This window comes from Lagopus leucura, unplaced genomic scaffold (genome assembly GCF_019238085.1).
Source record: "Lagopus leucura isolate 7727_CA_CO unplaced genomic scaffold, USGS_WTPT01 Super-Scaffold_100159, whole genome shotgun sequence".
NCBI lineage: Eukaryota > Metazoa > Chordata > Aves > Galliformes > Phasianidae > Lagopus > Lagopus leucura.
This window is the reverse complement of record NW_024962335.1, coordinates 24267248-24292324: the sequence shown is the minus strand read 5'-3', so window position 1 is coordinate 24292324 and position 25077 is coordinate 24267248. Positions and strand designations below refer to the sequence as shown.

At 37.8% G+C, this 25077-nt stretch overlaps 1 protein-coding gene across 4 annotated transcripts in view; it reads right to left on the bottom strand.

Annotated features, from left to right (window-relative positions):
• CALD1 (caldesmon 1) overlaps window positions 1-25077 on the bottom strand; it is a 185508-nt gene that overhangs the window by 108441 nt on the left and 51990 nt on the right. For all 4 annotated transcript variants that reach the window (XM_042889442.1, XM_042889445.1, XM_042889447.1 and 1 more), the window contains exon 2: window positions 7707-7795. The gene's annotated coding sequence lies outside the window, so the exon portion shown is untranslated. The remainder of the gene's footprint in view (window positions 1-7706; window positions 7796-25077) is intronic.

Below are 25077 nucleotides of genomic sequence, written 5' to 3'. Positions count from 1 at the left end.
GGAGAGAGATTTTCAGGTTTTTTCTTGGTTTGATTAGTTGGGAGATTTTCTTTGTTTGTTTTTTTTTATTATTATTATTTAATTTTGTTTTTAAATTAGAAGGATAGGAAGATTTTGCTTTGGTTTTGATGGAAGAAGGAAAGGGAAAGGAAAAGGGGGGAGGGGGGAAATGACATTGATTATGATCATGGGTATATAAGGATTAATCTAATGTTTAATGCACCAATGTGTGTGGAAGAATCAAGTCCTTAGCATTTACTCATTTTCAAGGATTAATTTTACCTTTTCAAGGAACAAATTTACCCTTTTTTTGCCTGCAGAGGCTTACGAGAGACAAAGAGACAAAAAAAAAAAACGAATGTGGTACTAAACGACCATGAAAAATAAACAGTTTCTGACCCATCTGAGTTAATTTAGATAAGACACAAATGAGGGTAGTGGTGAGCTACCCAGAGGAATTACAGCATGGAACACGCTGTGAGTCATTTTGCATGATTAGCTTCTGCAAAACAGTGGGCACTTAGTGGGACTTTCCTTATCATAAACCATACATGAAGTATACTGTTATATCTGCCATTTGAAATGAAAAGTGGTCTCTTGTAGTCCCAGTCATCCTCGAGTTCTTGAAATTTCTCTCCCCTCAGAGGACATGAGGCAGATGGCATAGCCAAGGACAATACATGATCTTCTCTTTCACAAATACTGAAAGGAGCCAATATCATTCGCTACTGACTGTGACCATCTTGTAGTGAAATATGGAAAATTTACTGAAGTTCAGAACAATAAAACTCAACAGTTCAGAGTATAAATTGAGGGAAAAAGTCTAGTTCATTACAAATAATTTATTTACACAGTAAATAGGAAGATGAAGGTTAGCATCTTACTGCAGCTAGTATACGATGCTCTGGATACGACATTGTAAAAGGTGCTATGATGGTTCTGACATCACAGGTATAAAATCCAACAGTGATAAAAGCATCTTCAGCTATCAGACATTAGATAGAACATCATTTGCTTGCTACAATGCAACTGGTTTTAATTTTCCATGCAATATTTTTTCCTATGAATTGTTGCAGCACATTAGCGGTAAACATGTCCTTCAGCATCTTCTGCCCATTTTTATTTCAATTGTTTCCATAACCAGCACTGTGCTCCCACACTCAGCTTATCAAAAAATCAATTCATATTCTAGAACTTCTTGTGGCTGGGTTTTGTTATTTGAATGTCATGGATGGACCTTTGTTGACTCTACACGTTCATGAAAACAAGACGTTCTCTAGTAGCATTGACTATCTTGGTAACACAGATTTTAAATAAATACTTCATATAATTTCAGAAACATATGCTATATAGTAAAAGTACATGTTTGCAACAGAGATGGCTAAGACCTGTTTATTAGCACTTGGAATTTTCAGTGTTGTGCTTCACTTTATCACCAGTAATGCATCAAAAATACAACAGCCATTACATACTAAGCTTTCCTTTGGAAATGTATTCAAGTGTATTCCAATAAGTTTATGAGTAAAACTATTTTGCAACATCCTTAACTTTACTTTTTCATTCACATCTGCTACAATTCTATATCCACATATCGTATTTTCACTGCTACTTTGGTAGCATTTGCATTTGTTCTCTGTTCTATCTCATGCTGGATTTATATAGAGGCTTCTCTGCTCATGCAGAACTTGTGTGACAATTTTTGCCACAGACAAAATACAATCAAATCATTCTAATACGCACCTGAAAGTATGTATGCTCTATGGAGAATTTTCCCATTTTCACCTCAGCAGTGGTATCTTTTCTTTGAGGAGAATAATTTAAAATTTGGAAGGAGCAATTTCCTTCACATTGCTCATAGGCCTAAAGTTACAGTTTAACACCGGCATCAGTAACCATCAGTCCAAAAAAGTCTGTAAGATGCTCTGCCAATTTTTGTTTCGCCTAGTAATTTGAGTGTAAATGCGTTCCCTCTTAGTATTCCTAGTTAGACATCAGCATACTGATATCATGCCTCCCTTGTTGATATTACCCATATTTGTTCAAACGGAGCATGTCTGCTATCTGTAATACTACATTTTGAACTCCTACCAATGATTTACTGGCTCTTAGTCAAGTGGCAGAAGTAAGATTAATTCAGCCGCTTAATAAATCACAGAATTTCAGTTTGGTTACTACACTGCAGCCAATTTTATGTTGCCTGAAGTATTCAGAGGATATGTTAAGGTCATACAGAGATACACAGCAGGGACGCAGATGTACGGTGATGTGAAATCACACAAGTGCCTTTGCTCAGAGCTGTTTTGGTTTATGAATGGGCTTTATGAGTGCTGGTAACAAGGAAAGCCCAGGCTGCTTTCACACGGAGCTCCCCAGCTTCACATTCCCATCCTCTGGGCTGCTAGTACCACATTCCCATCCTCTGGGCTCCCAGCACCCACCCTGCTTTGGCTCTGGACGTGCAAGGAAGGCTACGTGCAGCCACTAAGCACCAGAAATAAGTTAAGACCCAAGATGTGTTTGCACAGAGCTGGCTCTGGTGTCTGTGCTATCAAATAACCAGCTGTTGGTTGTTAGCTTGTTAAAGAATTCTGTATTAGGCTTAGTTTGAAATTAAAAAAAAAAAAAAAAAAAAAAAAAAAAACTGAAAATTCTGGTAAGTTAAAAATAAACGTGGGAATCAAAGAATAGAAAATAATTAATGAAACTAAATATGACTTTGAGATTTGTGATTTTTTTTTTTCAGACTTTTCTTGGGGTTTCCTGTTCAGTGTTTTCTTTGTGCTTGGAAAGAAAACAGCACTTAGATTATCTTCCATTTTAATGCAAGGAAAAAACTTGACAGAGATTTGTCTCTCGGTGATAAAGCTAGCAAAAATAGAACACTTATGATAACCCAGCCTTTGAAAAACATCAGCAAAGAGCCCCTCGAGCTCCATGAACATGTTGCAGACTGTACATGTCACATAACTAAGGACTACAATGTTTTGCCTGAGGCTCCCACATTTAACAAAGAGAAACACTGCTTTCAACAAAAGATGCTGTTCTAGTTATGTGCCCTTTTACCCTGACAGAGAAACAGCTGGTATCATAAAGTCACAGCTAATTTGTATCATGTCTGTGCTAACAGTCAGATCCAGTTTGTATCAAACTTTCAAAGTTAGACTTAATACCAGTTGATGGATGACAGCTTTTCTCGCCTTCCCCTTTCTCAAAACATATCCAAACAGTGCCCCTCATAAAAACCCCCAATTCTCAAAATATAGATGGAACCTTTTATGTTTTACAAAATGAGCATATGCAAAAAAAGTTTAACATTAAATCGGTGAGTCAAAATTCCTGAAGAAGAGTGAGAAAATTACACCAGTGGTTCTGCAGGTCTGTGACAAATAAATAGAGCTTAAGACAGACATGTGGGTACCAAGTAGAGTGGAAAAAAAGTGGGGAAAAACATCTCTTTAAAAAAAACCAACAACTTTGCCTCAGGTAATCTCTTGCGTTTGGGGTATCTGTTGTCCTAAATATATTTCAGTCTGCCTACAGAGACTTTAAGGGCTTTCTCAAGGTCAGCACTCAATAATTCAGGAAAGGCCAATTTTATTTCTTTTTTTCCTTTTTCTTCTTCTTCTTTTTTTTTTCTTTTAAAGGGAGCTGTTTCTCATTTATGGTATTAAATGTCATCCACTCTCATTTTAAGATGCCCAAAGATGAATGCCTGAGCTGTGCAAAGGGACTCACGTGAAAGGGAGATTCAGGCCCTTAACAGCTCCAAACCTGCAGTGCTCTTGTGAGAAAGAGCTGCAAAGATCAGACTATTCTTGGAAAATAGACATAGAGGAGCTTCCAGACACAAGGAGTTCAAGCTCAGTTCAGATAAACATCTAACAGTGCTGGGGCACTCCTGAGGCTACCCTCCACAGCACCTGAGACTACAACATTTTCTTCAGATGAGATACTCTCTTGAGGCTTCAGATTCTTTCTGCTTCCCAATGATCTAGAATTACTGGACCAAGCCTCTTTCTTCCCATGATGCAAAAACACCATCAAAACGTATACAAGAAAAATCTCACAACATCCTCAGAAGAGAGAAATACTGCTTTGGAAGGTTTGTTTCCCTATGCTGTTCAGTAGTACCATTATCTGGGTTCCAAACAATTGGCTCCAGGTACCTGAGATAAAGTTTACATAGGGGACCCATCTAAGTACTTGTAGCAAACAACATCCCTGGGAATTTCATAGCAGCAGTATCTGTAATGCACTTCTAAAGTGGCAGGAGATCTTATTGTGAGTGAACTGAGAAAGGGCAGTTGTTGAAGAGTGAGGAATCCCAGCTCCCATCTTTCCCTCAGCGCATGCATTTCCTGCCTTAGAAGGTTAATACTGCACAGAAGACAGTAAGATACAGCTTCTGCTGTTCCTAAGCTGTGCTTGGCACAGGTTTGCGATGGACTCCTTGCCAGCTAACAGAGCCAACGCACAGCATGCTCTTGCCACATCCTCTCCAGCGAGCTATATCTGCTTCCTACCTGCTGGGAAGTTGCAGATAATCAACTCCACTCCCTTCACTCCAAGCACAGCAGTGAATCTGCCCCTACATACGATCCCTGAGCTTGTTCAGTTTGTTTTTTTCCTCTGTACTTAAACCTCTGTTTTGCAAGGCACAATTTATTAGAAGCAGATTTCTTTTTCGCTACTCAGTGTCAGTTTTACAATTCTTAGGTGGTGTAATTCCTGGAAAATAAAAAATGTTCTTTGCTGAAAATTTTTGATAAGTCACAGCAGGTTTACTTGTTTTGAGTCACCCTGAAATGCAGCATGACTTTCTACGTCAAAAATGATGCTCTGGTTTTGTTTCAGCTGCCTCTTAGCTACAAATTTCTTCCAAGTGGTAAGACTTGTAGAAAATGACACCCACAAATTTGGCTCAGCAGCCACTGAATGGCAGCCATCAGATTTTCATGGGTCTGTGAACTGCATCAGAAAGGACACTGTTATTCCCTAGGCTTGATTCCCTGGTTTTAAACCAAGCAAAACTCCAAACCAGTGGCATTAAAGCCTTTTCAGAAATGCAACGTTGCACAAAAACTACCAGGTTCTCACCATACCAAAAAAATGCCCCAGCTATGTGTAGAGATTGCCTGAAGTTCTCGCACCTAGTTTTGGCGCTTCATATCCATTTCCAATCAGCAGGGAGAATGGATAAAAGAAAGGAGACCACCCACTCATCTTTGTGTAACTCACCACAGCAAAGCCTCAGAAAAAATTAATCTTTTGAGATTATACAGAAATGCTTTCAGTCCTGAATAATCAAGAGAAAGGCTGGATAAAACCTTTCTTACACAATCTTTCCTAATGGCAAATGTCTTAACAAAATGTACATTTCCAAGGAAGATGAAAAAGATAAAAACCAGTCATCACTAGCCAGTGTGTTTGAACCTTAACCTTATATGGTATCACTTCTTTTTGAAAGTAATTTGAAGAAGCATGTCTGTTTGTCTTCCAAAGTCAGATTTGCCCTTATGTGATAATTAAGAGAGTTACAGATCCACTACATGTATACTGAACTATACTGATGTATTTCATACCTACATATGGAGATATGCCCTGTTTCTAGTACTTTAGTGAGGTAGTACTTTTTTTTGCCTTTCCTAATTATTGTAATGGTCCACACCATCTTCTATGATTTTTCTAAAGGCAACTACTTGCATTTTTTGTGGTATTTTCCATGTCCCCTAGAGTTCATCCTTCCATGTGGACAGATTTGCAATTTGGAAGAGAAGGTTAAGTGTGGAAGTTTCTATCAGGTTTTGCTTTTTATTCTTGACAGAATTATCCAAGCACTTTGACAAGTTCAGAACAAGTGCATTGACAGAAGAGGCTCCTCTTGCATCCTCCACTTGGAGCAGATGAATTGCTCACTGAAGGACAGTATATTTTCAAATGCAACTTAAGCACCAAAGTAAGACACCAGGTCAGAAATACAATGAAGAGTAAGTCTCAGTTTTGAACAACTGAAGTGCTTATTTCAATACTACAGTCTTCATGCTCAGGTGTATCTACAGACACAGCTCCAGCTGCTGAACTGGCAGAAAAACTGTGGAGGGTGGAAACTATGGCTTCTCTGTCCTTGGATCAAAATTTTAAGGAATTTAGATAACTTATGAATGCACCACCCAAGAAAGCACTTAGAATAGAATCACAGAATCAAAGAATCCCTAGAGTTGGAAGGGATTTTTAAAGGTCATCTAGTCCAACTCCCCTGAAATGAACAGGGACATGCACAACAAAATCAGGTTGTTTAGAGCTTGATTCAGCCTCACCTTGAAAGCATCCACCACATCACAAGGCAACCTGTTCCAGTGCCTCACTGCTCTCATTGCAAAAGACTTTTCCCTTATGTCCAATCTAAATCTACCCTCTTTAAGCTTGAAGCCATTTCCCCTTGTTCTATCACCACAGACCTTCCTAAAGAGTCTATCCCTTGGGACATGGCAACATACATTCAGTAATCTCACTGGAAGAAGTGCTTCATGGGAAATTATAGAACTTTTAGTCCAGTCCTGAATCAGAGTTTCTCAACCTCAAATATCAAAACTTCTGACAAACTGTAAAGCCCACCTTATGTCTGGCTTCAGCCTTGAATACCCCCCAAGTCTCAAAAGTAATGTAGAATTCCAAAACAGCAATCAGAGCAGAGAACAGCCTGCAACAATTATCAACAGTCCATTCAACACTTGCACAAACTTTCTCAGAAGCATATGCAAACATAAATTTGCTTCCCCAAGGAGAACAACAAAAACAACTAAAAGGGGCCCAGACCCAGCATTCTTGATTGAGGGAGGCTGCTGGAGATGAAAGGAAACACAACACGTCTTCAGTCTTCAGCCATGCTTCTCTCCTCACCACTCTTGCAGAAAAAAAAAAAAAAAAAAAAGAAGGAGGAACAGAGCAGAGGTAGAGTGGAATAGGCAAATAGAGAGTATGGGACCCAGCAAAGAGAATTAAAAGCTTGCTGTACCCTGAATTAACAAAGATGGTGGTGCCTAAGGGAGTTGCCTTGACCTGATGCAATATCTGTGATCCCACCTGGTTGCTGTCACAGACACTGCTTAAACTTGGAGCCAGTCATCTGTATGTCTTCAATCTAGAATTTCCATATATTCAAGGGGATGAAGTTTATGTACATCATAAACACATAAAGAAGAAAAAAATAGAGCTAAAATACACACATTGGGAATAGTCAGAAAACATGGTTACCTGGAATCTCAAGACCCCTCAAAGCCCACACTTGCTCCAAAAAGACAAGTGAATTTGATTTGAATACAATGTAAGAATCTCATAGCAAGCAGAAAACCTGCTGAAATCCAATGAAGAAATAAAAATAGCTACTAGAAGAACAGCCAAATGCCTACAAAGTGAGTATTATAAAATTCAAAGATTCAGACTTGAAGATAAAATTCAAAATAAAATCCTATAGCATCTACTCTGAAAACAGATTGTGGTAACAGCGGCCCCAAATGAATAAATGTTCAAGACCTGATTGCAGATCTGCCTACTAGCTTTGGATAAGCCCCTGAAAAAGCAGGTAAGCACACAAGGGAAAAATAGAGAGAGAAAAGTTTTAAAATAATTATAAAAAAGAAGTGCTGAAACACTATTGAATTTCCTCTGGCAAGGAAGTCTGAGGTAAATACTTTAATCATACTCACAGGAAAGCAATCAGTGGAAATATTCTGAACCTTTCAGTAATGAACCAGATGCTGACGAAATCAAAGTGCCGAGGAACTGGAGGTGGTCACTGTAGAGAAATGAAAGTAAAGAATGTCATTTAGCATATCGCAAATATGAAAAATATATACCTTCGGTAAGGTCTTTCTCAGTAAAAACCCAAAAACCTTTTTTTTTTTAATATAGAATAAAATAGAATAAAATGGAAAAAATTCTGCACAACAGATGAAACGCAGTATCAGCTCTATAAGCTACAAATTAACAAAGCAGACTGATCTCCCCAAAGCACTCAATGTCACAAAAACCTCTTAAAGAAGTGAAGCTGATATAAGCTAAGCAAAACTATCTGTTGTGATAAATAAGATACAAAGCAAAGCATCACACTAGTAGTGAGGTGCCTCAACAGAGAAAGGTTTCCAGTGGACCTCCCTAGGCATTGGATCAGATGCCCTGAGAAGTGGTGAAGTTAGGAGGTGCAATTTAAGCTCATAGTGTGGGACCATATTAATTTCTGCTTAATTACAGGAAACCCACAGACTCTGTGGGACTCTTGATATAAATAGCTATTCATTAATTTTTAAAAATGATTTTACAGTCTGATCTCTTAAGTTTTATAGGCACTTGTCTGTGATTTGTATCACTGAAAATGTCGAGGTTGATCAAAAGCAAGATTTTGACTAATTTCATTAAAACTTTCCATATTAGAATCAAGAGATCAGAATCCCCTTTTGATGCTTACTGTTACAAAGCATGTGTCTCACAGCAGAACACAGCACAGTAAGAGCACACGTCTAACCCTCAAGGTCTGAGAAGAACAACCAGGAGCTCCAAATCACCATCAACTCACTAGTTAATAACAATTACAAGCAAGAGAATGTGTGTGTTATATCAGCTTACAGGGTTCGAACTTTTGTATAGCATAAAACCCTTCCAAGTCACCGAATTCACCTGTACTTTTTCACCAACTAGCAAAGTTGACTTTTACTCATTTCTGTTTTTTTAATATGCATCACCTAATGCACAGCAAGATATCAGGCATGGTCTGAATGTTGTGAAGTATATGTTACATGGGGTCCTGGTTACAACAGGCTGTTTTGGCTGCAGACTTTGCTTTCTTCCAAACTCTTCAAGATTAAAAATAAACAAAATAAAAAAAAAAATATGGAGACAGCTCATGTACAATCACAAAGACCTCTACTGCTATTTTTCTTTAACTTGCTCCATCCTAAAGCATCATTTTTCTGAATTAAACTCAGCAGAATTTTTATTATCAATAAAATAGCTGAAATATATTTGTTCACTATTTGTTTTCTGAAAGAACATCTGTTACACCACAGTTCTACTGTGAGCTTACTATGAAGGCCTAAGAACATTTAAACAAACAGGACATTTCCATAGATTTTAAGAATGAACGAAATTCAGGTTGAGCTCAAAAACCATACTTTGTTAATCTAAGCTGTCCAATCCAAGAGATATCACTAGGGTTTGGACAAAATGGGGGCTGTAATTTTCTGTGGTAAAAATGGCAGATTTTTTTCTTCATACTAATTTTTCAGTCCTCCGAATTCCCCCAACAATAAACACTGTTATACCCTCATGTTCATTCCTCCCTACTTTACTGATGAGGTCAGTTCCATTTCACTGGGTAGCCTTGAATAGAAATGAAGTTACAAATCTCAGTAGCCAAAACTATATTCTTCAGGTGCTCCATTTTCTCCAGTATCTCAATGGCTAGGGTTACAATAGGGTTTGAATCAAATCTCTTCCAGGATGGATTTTAACCTACATCTTCCTAAAGAACACTTCAGCACTTGGATGTACATTCCAGACCTTTCCTGTCAACATGAGTGTTAAGAGTATAGGAGAAGCTGTAACACGGTAAAGGCCCAATCAGCTCTGATAGTGGCCCATATAAAATCTTTACAGTGTAGCATAAGAACAGGGAAAAGACAGAATGATGATTCCCACAAATATTCCTCCAGCTTCCAACTGGCAACCTCCAGAATGTTTGTGTCAAAGGTGGAATTTGTGTATTTACAGTTCTCCATGGCAGTGTTTTTCCATTATTGTTTCCAGTAGCTGCAAACATTCAGCAAAATCCCATAGCAGATTGTCCCACAACATAATTACATGCTGTGTGAAGATATAGTTCACTTTGGACATGTAATTAAACCTCCAGAGTGACACTTAGGCTCAGCTATGCCGCTTCCCAGCTGAAGGTTCACTCACCTAATGCACAGCTAGCTGTGGTACCCAAATAGGAAGCATTCCTCATTGCACCACATATAATGGAGCAGCCCCAAATTACCCAATAGCAACATCGTTAATAAGCTGTTACGGAAATAGCACATCTGGGTTTCAGTCCCAATTACATATTTAATCATTTAGGAAAGTGAAATAACATCAGTAGGAGAGACTTGAAGCACCATAAAAATAACTATTCATTATAGTTACAGAGAGTGGACTCCAAAATTTCTTTGGACAAAGGAAGTAACCCAGTCTAATGGGCTATGCGTTAGCAATCAATTAGATAAAAGGATTCCTTTGGTCTTTAAAAATAGTATTGCATCAGTTTAGCTTGCAAGACACCTCTGGAGATCACTTAGTCCAACTCCTTTTTCTGAGCAGCTTGCCTGGGTTCATGTTCAATTGGGTTTTGAATCTCAAAAGATGGAGACTCCACAGCCTCTATGGGCAAATTCTTCCAGTCTTTATCATTTAAAGTTATATATATGAATTATGTCGAACTGCTATCTTCTGGTTTTTAATTTGTGTCCTATTCACCACAGTGTGTAACTGGGCACCACAGAGAATAATCTAGTTCCATCTTTTTTGCCATCATCCCCCCTCATTCCCTCAAAAAGACAGAAAGCAGCTGTTAAATGTGAATCTCATTCCAGTTACAGCCATAATCTTTGTCTGTAGATTACAGCACTGGCTCTTGTGCAAACCATGTTTAAATAAATCGTATAGATGAGGTATTTCTTTGCTTATCCATTCCTTCCAGACCTCCTTTTCCCCTTTTGGTTTTTGTTTCAGGATTGACAGATACTTTATTTACTTATGAAGACAATCACAGAGAGAACTATATGCTAGTGCACAAAGGTGGATTTTCATAAGAGCATTTAGCAAATAAGTATTGTCAACAGAAGAGGGGCAAAATAAATCTGATACACATCCATTACTATGCAAACAGATGCCCCAGGAATTTGTTTTCCAGGAAGAGCTAGAATGGGAAGGTGTGTTATCTCCTGTAAACGGCTCACCTAACCACTTCTGAAAACTTATCACTACATATCATCAGCAAAGTAAATAAAAACGCCTAGTAAGTCTCTTGCAGTAAGACACTTAAGTGAGAGATTAGTTTTAAAGTCATGCTTAAGGCTCATTGTCTTCAGGCGAAGTACACACTTGCATGTTCTCCTGAATGCAATTTAGCCCTCTCTGATCTTTACTTCCAAGAAGGCAGAAGCCATCCTCAAGTTCTCAGTTTCTCTGTTACTTTTGGAACCATGACCACAGTAGTATTGCCAAGCCCCAACTTTCTGGGTACCATAAAGAGAACAAGACAAAAACGTAGTTCTTACCTCCAAAGAGTTTATAATCCAAGTACAGGCAGGACAAAACTACACATTATAAAATTGTGATCCAGTAGTATTCTCAGAGAACTTAATATAATATTATTATATTAATACATTATTAAAGAAGTTAAAAGTTCAAGTGCTATCTTAACCTCAGTTAAAAAAAGAAAAAATATAATTAAGACAGATTTTGAGTGAAATATTTTCATCTTCTAAATATGTAGCTCCATGTATGTATCACTCAGTTTTTAAATGTTATGAAGCCCTGAGTCCATTACTTTATCTTTCTGCAGCCTCACGTAAAGAGGATTTTGGTGATGAAATAAGTGCAGATACATATGGAGAGCATGAGCTGCAGGAAAAAGTTTCCCACTCTTATATTTTCTGGTTGAAAATGTAAGTTCTGGTCTCTAGATTAGGAACAACACAGGCTGTGCAACATACAGGGCTGATGGTCCTGGTTGTCCAGTTGTGTTCAGGGTCTGGAGGTCAGAGAAGAGGAAAATCATGCTGTCAGCAGTGCCTCTTCCAGCCCAACTGGAAAATATATCAGATATCTGAAGAGCAGAGAGGAAAGAATTCCTTGTCTAACATTCACTTGCTCTTTAAAGTTCAACTTCCTGAACACTTTCAATGCTGAACACTCCCAATGTTATGAGCATAGCAGTACACAAAATTGTTGGCCAGAAGAGGGCTCTGTGAGAACCTGAGCATATCACATCCCATGGGGAAAGCTGCCCAATGAATGTTCTCTATTACAGTCTGAATCAGAGCTTATAATCATGATTGTTTTTTTTAAAACAATGCCAGACAGCAACATACATTAGGTGAGAGAGTCTATGAAGGAAAAAGATTGATCTTTTCCCTTCAGCCCAGCTGCTAACGTCCTTTCAACAGCAACTCATCTGACCTACAAGGTTTCAGGAAATAGCATATTTCTTGTCAACCATCTTAAAATTCCAGTTTTCCTTACATAGATCACAGCAGTAGAATATCCTAAGTGTCTGGTGAACAATCACACACAGTATTATATCCTTAGCATAAGTGAGCAACTTTTAGATATACTGATGTGTACAAATATATAGACTTTTGTTTTACATAGCCTGGCATGAGTGAGACAAAAGAACTGAGGTAAAACATGACCAAAAGGCAGGACTAGATATAGCTCATAACTAGTGGAAGTAAACTTCAAGTTCTTTGCATAGTTATTCCTGAAAATAAGCAAAGTATGTGTACGTCTGAGCAGATGTGGGCTGGAACATCATCCTCTGCTACTCAAATATAGCACTTGCTTCCTTCTTTGGCCGTATGCACTAGGCAAAAACCATTTGCTAATCGCAGGGGCATCCATGTGAGCAAAAAAAAACAGAGTCCTCATCTCTTACTGGTTTGTTCAGGGCTTACTAAGCACAGGAATAAACTGAGGTTTGTGCTCTTTGCTTGTTTCACACAGGGGCTACTGTCACATAGATATCAATGGCAGCAGGAATAGACCAAATCTGTACCAGAACATTTGTTCTCATGTAAGCCTGTCCCACCAACAAAGAAGGAACATGTGCAGGAAGGAAAAGCTGATTCAGGCAAGGTCTTTCCCTTTCAGTTTGATCTGGAAGGATGAGCATTTTTAAATTTAAAAATCAAAGCCTACCATGTTCCTTTCTGATCATTTGGAGATTGAACATGAGCTCCACTACATCACTGGCAGTTCACACCGGCACGTCTGCTACATAACATGCTGTCAGAGGAAAACATTTCCTGATAAGACTTCTCAAATTCCCTGCAAATCCACATCTCCCGAGATATACACTCAACTGGCTGCTGCAAAGCTTTTGAAGTGTCTGCTATCAACTGCCGTAAGAACTGCAAGAAGAGTGATATTCATCGTCACATTTAGAGAAAGTTTACAGCAAGCCTAGAGCTCTGATCCAAATATTAATAATTCATAAAAATCACTGCATAATAATTCAAAAAATAATATTGCAACAGACAGCAAATGGAAACTGACTGATTTAAAGTATATTTTGACAGCTGCTAGCATCATTCAACATGACAAATGAAGGAATTTGCTCAAAAAAAGTAAAGAACTGCAGAAGTACAGCTAAAAAATATCTGTAATAACAAAAAGCTTGTGCCTTGTGAAAGCTCCAACTTTCTTCACTTTTATGTCTTTTGAAGTTATCGAAAATGAACATACTGCTGGGATGGGTGTAGGAGAGAGAGAGTTACAGGGGACATTCTGCAAGTTGTGAACTTTTCAGAGAATTCTAACTAATGGCATTTTTTAGAAGAATTCTGATTGACAGGATTAGTGCCAGCACTAAAAGTTACTATTTGGAGATCCTGGAGCTCATAGCTCCCATAAAAATAAAGCAGTTTAGAAAAGAGCTTTGTGCAAATGAAGGCATTCCCTCAGCAGGGAAAGTTCATGTGAACCTCTTTATGTGGCTTTCCTTCACATGGGTTTTTCACTGGAGATGGGATAACAAAGTCCCTGGAGGATGGTCTCCCTGGAGTGCAGAAGAATTGATTCAAGTTTTCTAGGTTAGTCCTTGGGGAACATTTCTATAATGAGCCAAAATGAAACTCAAAGAATGAATGTTCCCAAACTTTGTGGAGGGGAACATATGGTTCCACTTTCCATGCTTCAGGATTTATTTTGGGTTTGTATTGGATACCTTTTACTTTCGTTTTTCCAATCCACACCACCTTCATCTTAAGACAGTCTTCTAGTATTCTCCTAGTAAGAGTCAGTGCAAAACACATGATTTCACTATTACTCTGATCCATGATAGAGAACTTGGGACAAATCATTCAACTGGCCACAAGCATTGCATTTTACTCAATTACCATCAGATCTTTAAATACTTACCCAAAGTAAACCATCTTTTAGAAGGGAAAAGCAATACATGCCAAAACATAAATTGGAATTTAGAAAACAAAAGATTAGCCTTTTCCAGAAATCTCCAATCTCACTCCTCTTGGGATCTTAAAAATGTGTGGGTAGCAGTATTTCTTCAGATTAGAATTATTCACATTCGTCCTTGCCTCTCTGGATTCTAACTGAGGCAAGGTAAGCAGAGCTCACAGAAGAAAAATACAGTACATCAGAAGCCTGCCACTTATTTTGGAACAACCAGTGCAAATAACTCTTTCTTTTAAATGGCTATATTATATATGGAAAGAATGCAAATAATGCATTGAAAAGACAGTCCTGATAGCAACATTGTTGGCAATCAATACATGTAGTTATGTCTTCTTCCATGATTTGGTTCAGTGACCCAACAAACCACTGCTTTTTTTCCAGCAACTAGATTTCTGTTTGGGAATAACACTAGCTTTGATGCTGTCAGCTCCCTTTGCTGCTGGCACTCCAGTGTGAACTTTTAATGCTACAGCATTACCATCTCAGCTTTAATTATCTTAACTCAAAGAAAACACCAGATACTCCTAAATACTCAGAAACCTCTAACTGTCCACAAAAATCTTAGATTTTAGTTCACTGAAGAAAACTGGACTGATTTTTACAGAGAGAAAGCACCTTCGCTATACAAACCATCAGCTCTGTCCTAACATGCTGAGAAATGGATCATCATCCTGACTTCTTCCTGTTCTGCCTGACAAGAGGAAGAGATTAAGTTTTTGGATGAGGCCTGTTAAGCATGCCTATTTTCTCCCTTCTCAACTAATGCTTAAACACAAAAACTGGTAGTTTGCAATCACTTGCCCAAACGAAAACCACCAAGGCTGCTTGTCAGTCTTCAAAAACTACCTGTGTGCTCAGTGATACCTGAAATTTGCCAAACCCAAGTCATTTATTTTAATGAACTACAACTCATAAATTCAATATGCAGTTTAAATCTTTCCTCACTTGGCAGCCATATAAAACAGCATGGAATGTGCACATTAAAAAAAAAAAGTTGTTATCCTGGTCACACCTGTTACTTTTCCAAAAGGAAGGGTATGCTCAGGTATTGTAGATGAGAATCTAGATAACTGAGCTCCAGCTACTTGTTTAGACTGCTAGCTTTATTTTCAATGGTAGGAAATATTACATAAAATCCATGTAACACATACAAGCTAAGTGCAAATGATGAAAGAAATCAGCAAGGGAAAACAGGCCAGAGAGCTGTTGTGATGGAAGAATAGCAGCTGGGAAAACTGAAGTCAAGCCAGCTATGTTATTTTTTAATTAAAAATAAACATGGGCTTTGTTGCCAAGGGATTGGTTAGCATTCCATTTAAAAAAGGAGGGAAAAAAAAAAAAAAAAAAAAAAAAAGGAATGTTATTTTATTTTGTTATTTTATTTCATTCTCATTCCCCTCCTTCCCTCCCTCCCTCTCCTGCCTCTCCCTTTTCCCTTCCAAAGTATTTATAGATTCTGCAGGGAAAAAAAAAAAAAAAAAAGTGAAATTTAGGTCAGTAAGCAGCACCACACAGAGCTACCTAATTTTAAGGCATTCTCATTTTCTCACATTATTTTTTTCTTGATAATCAGAGAATATCATTTTTAACTCTTGGTTAATGGTTTCATCTTCAGCACTGACACTGCTAGCGATACAAGCACTCATGACTGAACTAACACTGCACGTGTGTGACTGATAAAGGCCATCTTTGCACAGCACTTTTAACAAAACTTTCAGCAGACCCACATTAATGCTTCCAAGTCCAGATTGACTTTTATCAAATAAGAACACATCACTTATTCAGGCCTCAACTGGAGTTTGTCCCATTTTTATGCCATTTGCTTAGACTGCAGCACTGGCACAGTCTGCCCAGAAAGGCTGCGGACTCTCCTTCTTAGAGAACTTCTGCTCTGGGTGTCTCTCCTTGAGTAGGAGTTAGACCAGACAGATCAATGATCCCTTCCACCTTCAGTCATTCTGTGATTCAGCTGAACAAAGGTAATTGTTGAATCAATGAAGCATTGTTATACTGGCTACTCATTGGTAGTCAGCTGGCTGGTGAGATAAGAGAATTCAGGTGAATAAAGAATACTTGCATCTACTTCCTGTGCCTCAGATAAGCACCATCATGCATAGCAAATCACCAGACTAAGCACTATTCTGGAGTAGGACAAAAACTGGTGTTCATCATAAAACATGAGGTTAGCTAACCAAATAGCATAATGCACATTATTTGCGATGTAACAGTAGGCACAGGAGAAAGAAGATACTGGGTTGCAAAAGAGTTTCCTTTATGCTTTAGATGTTATTTTGGAAGCAGAAACCAAACCAATTAGGATAAGCAATATATTTGTTTTGTCTCAAGGACACTGACCCACAAAGAAATGTTGCTGCAACTAGGGAGAGTTCAAGTTGTTGTTACATAAACCATATTATTAAAAAAAATAACAACATATAAAAGGCTTTGGAACTCAAATGTTATTCCTTGTTACAATCAGATATAAATAATTCAACAGTTATGTGACCAGCATTATACAAAAGAGACTGATTTTTTTTTTTTCTGAGTGATTTGACTCAGAAAAGTCTACTGAAGTAGAGCTGTGAAAATTAGTTCTCTTTTGCAGCAACACAAAATTGGATTCAGCAACAGACATAAGAGAAAGAGGAAAAAATAATAGTTTGACAGTGGCAGAATCTAAACACAGCATGTTTCGGGCTCCTCGAGTTTTACACTGATTTCCATGTGAGGGTAGAATTCAGTTGAATTAAACATGATTGTAGGGAGAGTTTCGTCTTTCAGGTGGTCACTTGCAGCTCTATATGAAAGCAGAGATGTAAGAGAAGAGCTTCTCAGTTAAACTCTTCCTTTCACTGATAGGGTGACTATTTGACTACCAAAATAGCAACATCTTTATTCTGACCACTGAAGAGGATTCCGCTCTCCTTTCTACAGTATTTTTGCTTTTCTTTAAGATCTGCGACAGCTCAAAAATCAAAAGCTTTGAGAGGCTTATTTTATTATCTGTGTAAAGGCATGTGATACAAACACACAACTACTGAAGGCAACAGAGGAAAGAGAAACTCAAAAATACGAATGAAAGATAAGAGATCTGTCTGGGAGGAAAGATTTGTAATAAAGTTACTTAGAAATGCTATCGGCCTTTTTAAGAGGAGCTGTTATATCAGTAATATAACAGACATATCAGACAATGATTCTTCAGAGTTTTAAATAAGTGGGAGGTTCCTCTTGTCAGTGCTATTTCTTTTAAGTCTCTGGCCAAGAAGTTAGGCCATTGAGAATGCAAGCATGTGCCAAAATGGATAAAACATTTAAAATCATCCACATGTCCCATCTTCATCTGGCAAACAGAAAATGGAATGCTATTTACAGCCCTTTGATATTTCTTTTTTTTTTCTCATGGGAAACTAGTTGATGTTGTCTATTGTCAGCTCTCATTGTTAACAACACTCAGCAAGAGTTTATTAATCTTATTTTTTGATGCCATTCGTGCAAAGAAAGCTTTCTATAAGGGTTGCATTAGACTAATAAACAATCAAGTATCAAACAGACATCATGATTCATTCACTAAGTGGAATTCAAGAAGACTGATGCTTAAATTTTATGTATTTCTTATTTTAAAACAGAACCCCCCTGTCAGCTTCAGTACTTCCTTGATCTTTATGTTGTAGAAATGTACCAAATCAAACAATACCCTCCCACTCCACTCACTTCTCCTACCACATAATATAACAAAACCACACTTCAAATAATATTATTCCCATCTGAATATGTTCCATCTTTGTTTTGCAGTCCAATTGGAAATCTAGAAATGAAGCATTTCATATACAAAGCAATGCCTAGCTTCACACGTCCAAAGAATGCCAATTTATGATTTCTCTGCTGCTCTCCTCTTACTGAACAGCAGAAACCTACACTGCCAGAATGTCACATTGTGACACTGACATGAAGTTGTCACCTGTTGAGTTTCATTTGTTTTGATACAGTACAATTTATAGAAAAGAAATTTCTCTGTAATCACAGTGCTTTACCTAGAAGACCATCCTACCTATTACAAATTGCATCTACTTTATGCAGACTAGGAATAATTTTCTCAGTCGTAGCTGAGTGAAAAAAGCTGTCAGGAGGTGAAGTTACAGAGAGAAGTCCATCCTATGCTTGGAAAATAATGCACTCAAAACACACGATGTAGTGTACATGGAAAACTAAGGTACTGGGAAACAGGATGTGAAAAAAGCAGAGGAAGATTGGCAGGGATGCAGAAGCATCAAAGATGAAAATGATAGGAAGAGCAGTTGACACAGAGAGAATGAGACCAATATGAGAACAAGCTAGCAGGTAGAAGTTTAACAATAAACTAGAGCTGGGCCATCATACTGGAGACTCAAAGCAGCTCTTACAGCTCCTCCAGCTGAAGGTTAGGGCTGGCTGAACTGCATGGTATTATATTGAAGATATTACTATATTATTCTTGTATTTTTGTATCCTCAGTGTTGCTTGTCTTCTCTACAGACAACAAAGTCAGACTATCTCCATAGTTTGATTTTGCATCTAGAAAAGAGGCCCGCATGCTAACAAGGAAGGAATTCAAGTAGATTTACTGCCAGATAGATGTATTGCAGAAAAAGACTTATGATAATAAATATACAGCAGGGCTCATTCTACCTATCTTTCCGAAAAAAAAAAAGAAAAAAAAAAAAAAAAAAGAGAGAGGGAGATTAAAGAAAGATAACAAAAGAGGAGAAAGAAGAATGAGAGCTTGAGAAGTTATTTGCCTGGCGTTGTAGCTTTGAGTGTAATTGACAAAACAGCTTTCGTCAAAACAATTAGATTGTTCTCTTCAAGCCATTCATCATCTCAGATATTTTTCTAATTTTGACTTTTACCCACTAGAGAGCAGAAACTTTCTGAATAATTATCATCTAGGGATACCTTAGCTGGAATTTGGAATGGTCAACATAATTCCTCCAGACAGTGCTTCTCAACTTTTTCCCATAGACTTTGATACTGCAGTGAAATGCCAAGCATGCCGACTCTGTGCTGCAGAAATTACCCTACTATGTGACATGTCAAATCGAGCCATTTGGCAGCAAGACTGAAAACTAATAATATGCTCCCATCTGAGTGATTATCTATTTCTAGAATACATTTTGAGAGGAAGGGGTGTGGGGCAACTGTTTTCCCAAGTGAATTTAATGTTGAGATTAGGTTATTAGCCTCACAGAACAAAATCTTGCACTGATCTACAAAGCTGGTAGAGTAGTGGTAATGGCAATGGCAGCTATGCCAGTCCAATTAGAAACGGATTGAACTGATCTCAACTCCTTGCATTTTCCATCCAGAGTGCCAGAGTGGGGCGGTAGCTTTAGCGGACCTTCTTGTAGCAAACCACTTCTTCCGCATTGCTCTCTGCACCTCAGCCTGAATGGAACATAATTGAAATTCCACACAAAGAAGGTTTCAAGTGATACATTATCTCTTCCCATGGCTGTCTATATGGTTTCTTGCAACATAGACACAAATATCTCACTCATCAACTTCAGTCAACATCAACCACTGTAAAATGCACATTTCTGTCCATGACATACATATGATGTTCATTGCAACACGGAGTGATTCACAGCTTTCAATTTTGCAACAGCCCTATGAAGAAGGGAGTAGTTTCTATTTTTATTTTACAATAGGTTGATTGTAACAAAGGAAGTATAAATAATATATCATATATAGTCTCGGACTTGTTCTATGAATGAAGGAAGAACTTACATGGAGGCCTCCTAGTGTGTCAAATAGTGAACCAACATTTTTTTTTCCCTTTTTTTTTTTTTTTTTTTTTTTTTTTTTTTAAAACAGAAACTGCAACTTTCTATCAAAGAAAAAATGCTTCACTTCTTAGAAACACGAAATTAGTTTATGTCAAATTCTTTCAGGGGTATTCTCTAAAAAGGGAGAGAGGGCAGCGACAAATGTGATAGAATTTGATAAACTGCTATCTATGCTAGAAATGATAATCCTGCTGCTGACGACTTTGTTGTTTGAACCAGAAAGAAAGCACAGTCTTTATAGAGATTGAATAGACTGTTTATCAGCCATAAGTGGCATATCAACAATTAAAATAATGGGAGGAGAAGAAAGGAAAAAAGAGCAGAACCTTCAGACAAGCCCCAAGTTAACACTATCATTAGTGCCATATTAGAACTGCCGGAAGGATCACTTGCAATTTCACTGAATGTTTGAAGATGATACATGGTTAAAAATCTGTTTACTTGCTGTAGAGACTATGATTTATTAGCCTCTGTGATAGCCTCCCAAACTATGCAACATCCTCACTTCAAGATGAATCTCATAAAATTATAGACAAACATTAAAAAGCTGAAAAATTATTTATAATTTAATATTTCCATATGTGTCCTGGTCTTAAAGGCTGTTGCTGCACTGGAACTCTTGAAATCAAATCACAGCATTCAAAAGTATACATTTATTTAATTTTTTCTTTCTTTTGAAGAGGAAAATATTTCCCAAGTATCTTCAGATATGGTATATGGTATGTATATTTACACTGTGACATGAAATCTCAAATCTTCTTGAAGTATTTGCACTTTTTCTATGAGATCTGCCTAAGATTCGGGAGGAGACAGATCAATTGTAAACCAAGCTCTCCTAGCTTCAGGGCAAACAATCATGAAAATGATTTAGTCCTATTCCCATAGGTGCAGATTTTCCTGTAGATTGATTTGTCACCATTTTCAAATATCTGCCCTAATTAAGAGACAAGGTGGTTATTCTTAGCAGGCGCGGTGGTGCTTTTTCTTTTCAGATTCTCCGTGACTCGTCTCCCTGGTACCATTTCCACAGCCAGCTAACTGTGGTCCACACCATCTAAGCAAGCTTTCTTTCTAAACCAGAAAGACAAAAAAAAAAAAAAAACCATGGAAAGCACAACCAATTCAAGCTTGCCCTTACACGTGCAGCTTTTGCTTGGTATGCAAACAGTCTCTTCCAGGAAGGGATTGTTGAACTACTTCAATGAGAGGTACAATTCTGAACAGATGCAGCTAAGCCCTTACAAATCCCTGGGGAGACATAGTTATTTCAGTTTGAGAGCTCAGAGTGTGACCAAAAGTCCAAACACTTTGAAGATGACATAAATCAAAGTTGCCTCTTCTTCAACCCAGCAATTTCCCCTGCTTCGTGTTCCTTCCACTTTAAGAGAAGGGAGATAAATCTGTTTCTTAAAGTAACCTATACTGTCCGCTAGATTGTATGAAATACTTTTTTTTTTTTTTTAGTGACGGTTTTTTGTTGGTTGTTTTTGTTTTTTTTTTTTTCCATGTCTGCTGGTACCTTTAAAGGCTTGTTATAATCACATGGCATTGGATGACTGCCTGGCTGTAAAACTTGTACAGAATGTCATCTTCTTTCCAACTTAAACACAAAGGTAAACCTCAGTACTGTGGTAGAAGGGAAGTGTGGTGACAAATGACAGGAACTCTTGTGCCCGCTATTATGCACCAAAAGTAACATTTTCAATATCTTGTTAAGGATAACAGACTCCATTAATATACTAGCGGTACCATTTTCAATGTGAAGAGTTTTGTTCTGGATTTAGGGTAACAAAAGACAAAACAGATACAACACTAATATTAAACATTAATAAACAAGCTACAAAGAGTTATCAGGGTTCTACTCATAAATAATTTAGAATGGGCTAGAATATATTCTTAAATAGAAATCAGCATGTTAGTGGGTTGCTAGTTATTAGTAATGAGGAACGTTATTTTCCACTGGTATTCATAAGATATATCAGTCATATCAGCAACTTGACTCTTACTTCCAGAGATAACTTATTAGACCTCTATGGATAACCAAGGAGTCACTGTTTTCAGGGCCATCAGCATTTGATCAGCACCTCACCGGTCTGTATGGTTTATCTCACAGATCTATATACAATTTGCTATTAATAATCCCCTTATTCAGAGGTGCTGCTTTCACTAGAGCAAGGATTCTTAAGTAGCAAAGTACAGAATCACAGAATCATGTTATTAGCGTTATTTGGAAGTGAGGTACTAAGGGGGCCTTAACTGAAACGCCTTGATCATGAAATTGTGGAAGAGTTTATTTAGTTTCACAGACCACCCATGCCTTGCTCTCATGCTCCAAAATGAGTTTGACAGGCAAGAACTTGGCTCAGTCAATACACAGTTTACTGGGTAGAAACAAAAATATAGATTTCTGAAGACATAAATGACAGTTATTTGTCCAAACCTCATAGAATTTAATGAGATATATGTATCCTGTATTTCGGAAAATTTCTTTGGCAAAAGTTGATCACCTTCAAACTGAAAAAAATCATCTTTGGTACAGACATTAATTTTTACTTTGTTACACTCATTTTCATTTAAAGGCCACATACCACTCAGAGCATGAATAAATTACTTTAATTTATTTTTGCCAAATTTTTATGGGATTGGCTGAGTAGCAGATATTGTTTATCTCAGTATTAGTAAGGCTTTTGATGCTTATCTTATACTGTATAACAACCCTTCAACAGAGGTGGATTGAAAACTGGGAGGTCCACTGGGCCCAGAGATTGTGATAAGACCAAGTGGAGGTTGAGCTCAACACTGAGACCAATACTGTGTAACATATCTTCCTCAATAACCTGGATGGTAGCACTGAGCCCACCTTCAGCAGGTTTGCAGGCAATATAAAACTAGGAGTACTGGCTTATACCCCAAATGTCTGTGTTGCTATTCAGAGGAACCTTGACAAGCTGAAGAAATGGGCCAAAATAAACTTTCTGAATTTTAACAGGAGAGGTTCTGGAGTCTTCGTCTTTGGAGATATTCAACACCCCTCTGGACACAAGGCTGAACAACTTACTCTAACTGATCCTGTTTTGAGCAAGGGCACTGGACTACAAAATCTCCTCAGTTCCATTCTGGTTATGATTGTTCTGTGATAACTATGCAAAGATACATCCTGCAATATACACTGCACATCAGTATAGCGTGCAAACATAGAAAATGTATCATCTTCTGTAGCATAAAAGTAGAACAGGTCAGGTCCTTAGGTTATAACCAATTTATCTATTGGAAACTAGTCCTGTATATTACAGTCCGCAGTAGTTGAGGATATGAACAACGCACATTAACAAAGTTTTGTTGTAAAGAGTAAATTTCAATGGCACTGAGACAGAAACGCTTCTACCAGAAGATCTTTTATCTTTTTTTTTTTTTTTTGACTGCTCAGCATCTTACATGAATCTGTTCTAATTATTGCTATAATCAACCTCATAATTTGCAATACAACTTGCAATTAACATATGGTAAATAGTATTGGCCAATTAAACTATCATATGCATCGTACATCTGATTTCTGTTTTCACTGGAATGCAGCTTTTTGTGCTGGATCTCATCCAGAGTCTCTGCTTTGGCCTCTAATGCTCTCTGGATGATCAACCCTCAAATTTCTGGTGTAGTTAAGTGGAAGACAAGATTTCTAAACATATGAATTAGGTTATAGATATGAACCTTGAAAGGTGGTTCATTAGTCATTTTTAGAGCTCCACTACTTTAAAGTTGAGGAAAATAAATTACAGTACAGATTCCCTTCATCACTGTATACTGTCACCACAGACAACAACAGGCCTCTATGGATAACCAAGGAGTCACTGTTTTCAGGGCCATTAGCATTTGATCAGCACCTCACAGGTCTGTATGGTTTATCTCAACAAATCAATATAGAATTTGCTATTAACAATCCCCTTACTCAGAGTTGCTGCTTTCACTAGAGCAAGGATTCTTAAGTAGCAAAGTATCACAGAGTCATAGAATCGTGTTAATTAGGAGGTACTCTTAAATGCCATTTGGTCCAACTCCCCTGCAATGAAAGGGACACGCACAGCTTGACCAGATTACTCAGAGCTTCGTCTAGCCTGTCTTGAGTGTCTGCAGGGACAGGGTACCCTTCTCACTGGGCTACTTGTTCCAGAACCTCATCACCCTCATCATAAGAAACTTTTTCCTTATATCTGGCCTAAATCTTCCCTCTTTTAATTTGAAACCAGTACCCCAAGTCCTTTCCTGCAGGACTGTGCTCCATCCTTATCCCCCAGCTTATATTGGGAATGAGCATTGCTGCAACCCAGGCACTAGACCTTGTGGATGGATTTAATGAACTTCATGAGGTTCTCCTGGCCCACTACTTGAGCCTCTTTAGGTCTCTCTGGGAGGCATCCCATCTCTTGGGCATGTCAACCACACCACATAGCTTGTTGTCATCCACAGATTTGCTCAGGGTGCATTCAGTGCCAGTGTGATTAATGCTTAGAAGATGTTAAAGAGCAATAGTCTCAGTACTGACCCCTGGGGGACACCACTTGTTACCAACCTCCTTCCAAGCATATGACTGTTTATACAGTCAGGTGTGTGACTGTATAAGCATATGACATAAGCATACCCATATAAAGGACTGATTTTCCTTTACCAGTCTAACACAGAGCCTCCAGATTCTGCTCCTGACAGGAGCACAAACACATGGTGCTCAGCAAACCATAGAACAAAGATATAATATATAAAGTCTCCTCTCATACAATTAAAAAATAAAAAAATAATAAAAAAAACAAACTAGGAATTCTAAAGGAAGGAAAACTGAGAATCATCTTAGAACTTTCATTAGCATTGCTTATGAACATTCCAAAATTAAAATGAAAGGAAGACATTCCAAATTCCAAAGAAACCACCACAGAAATCTTCTGCTTTTACCTGCCTCAGTAACAAATGCTAGAGGAGCAAAAGAGGCCTTTGTCAAATAGCTTCCATCACTGGTAGATTGACAATTTTATTTAGG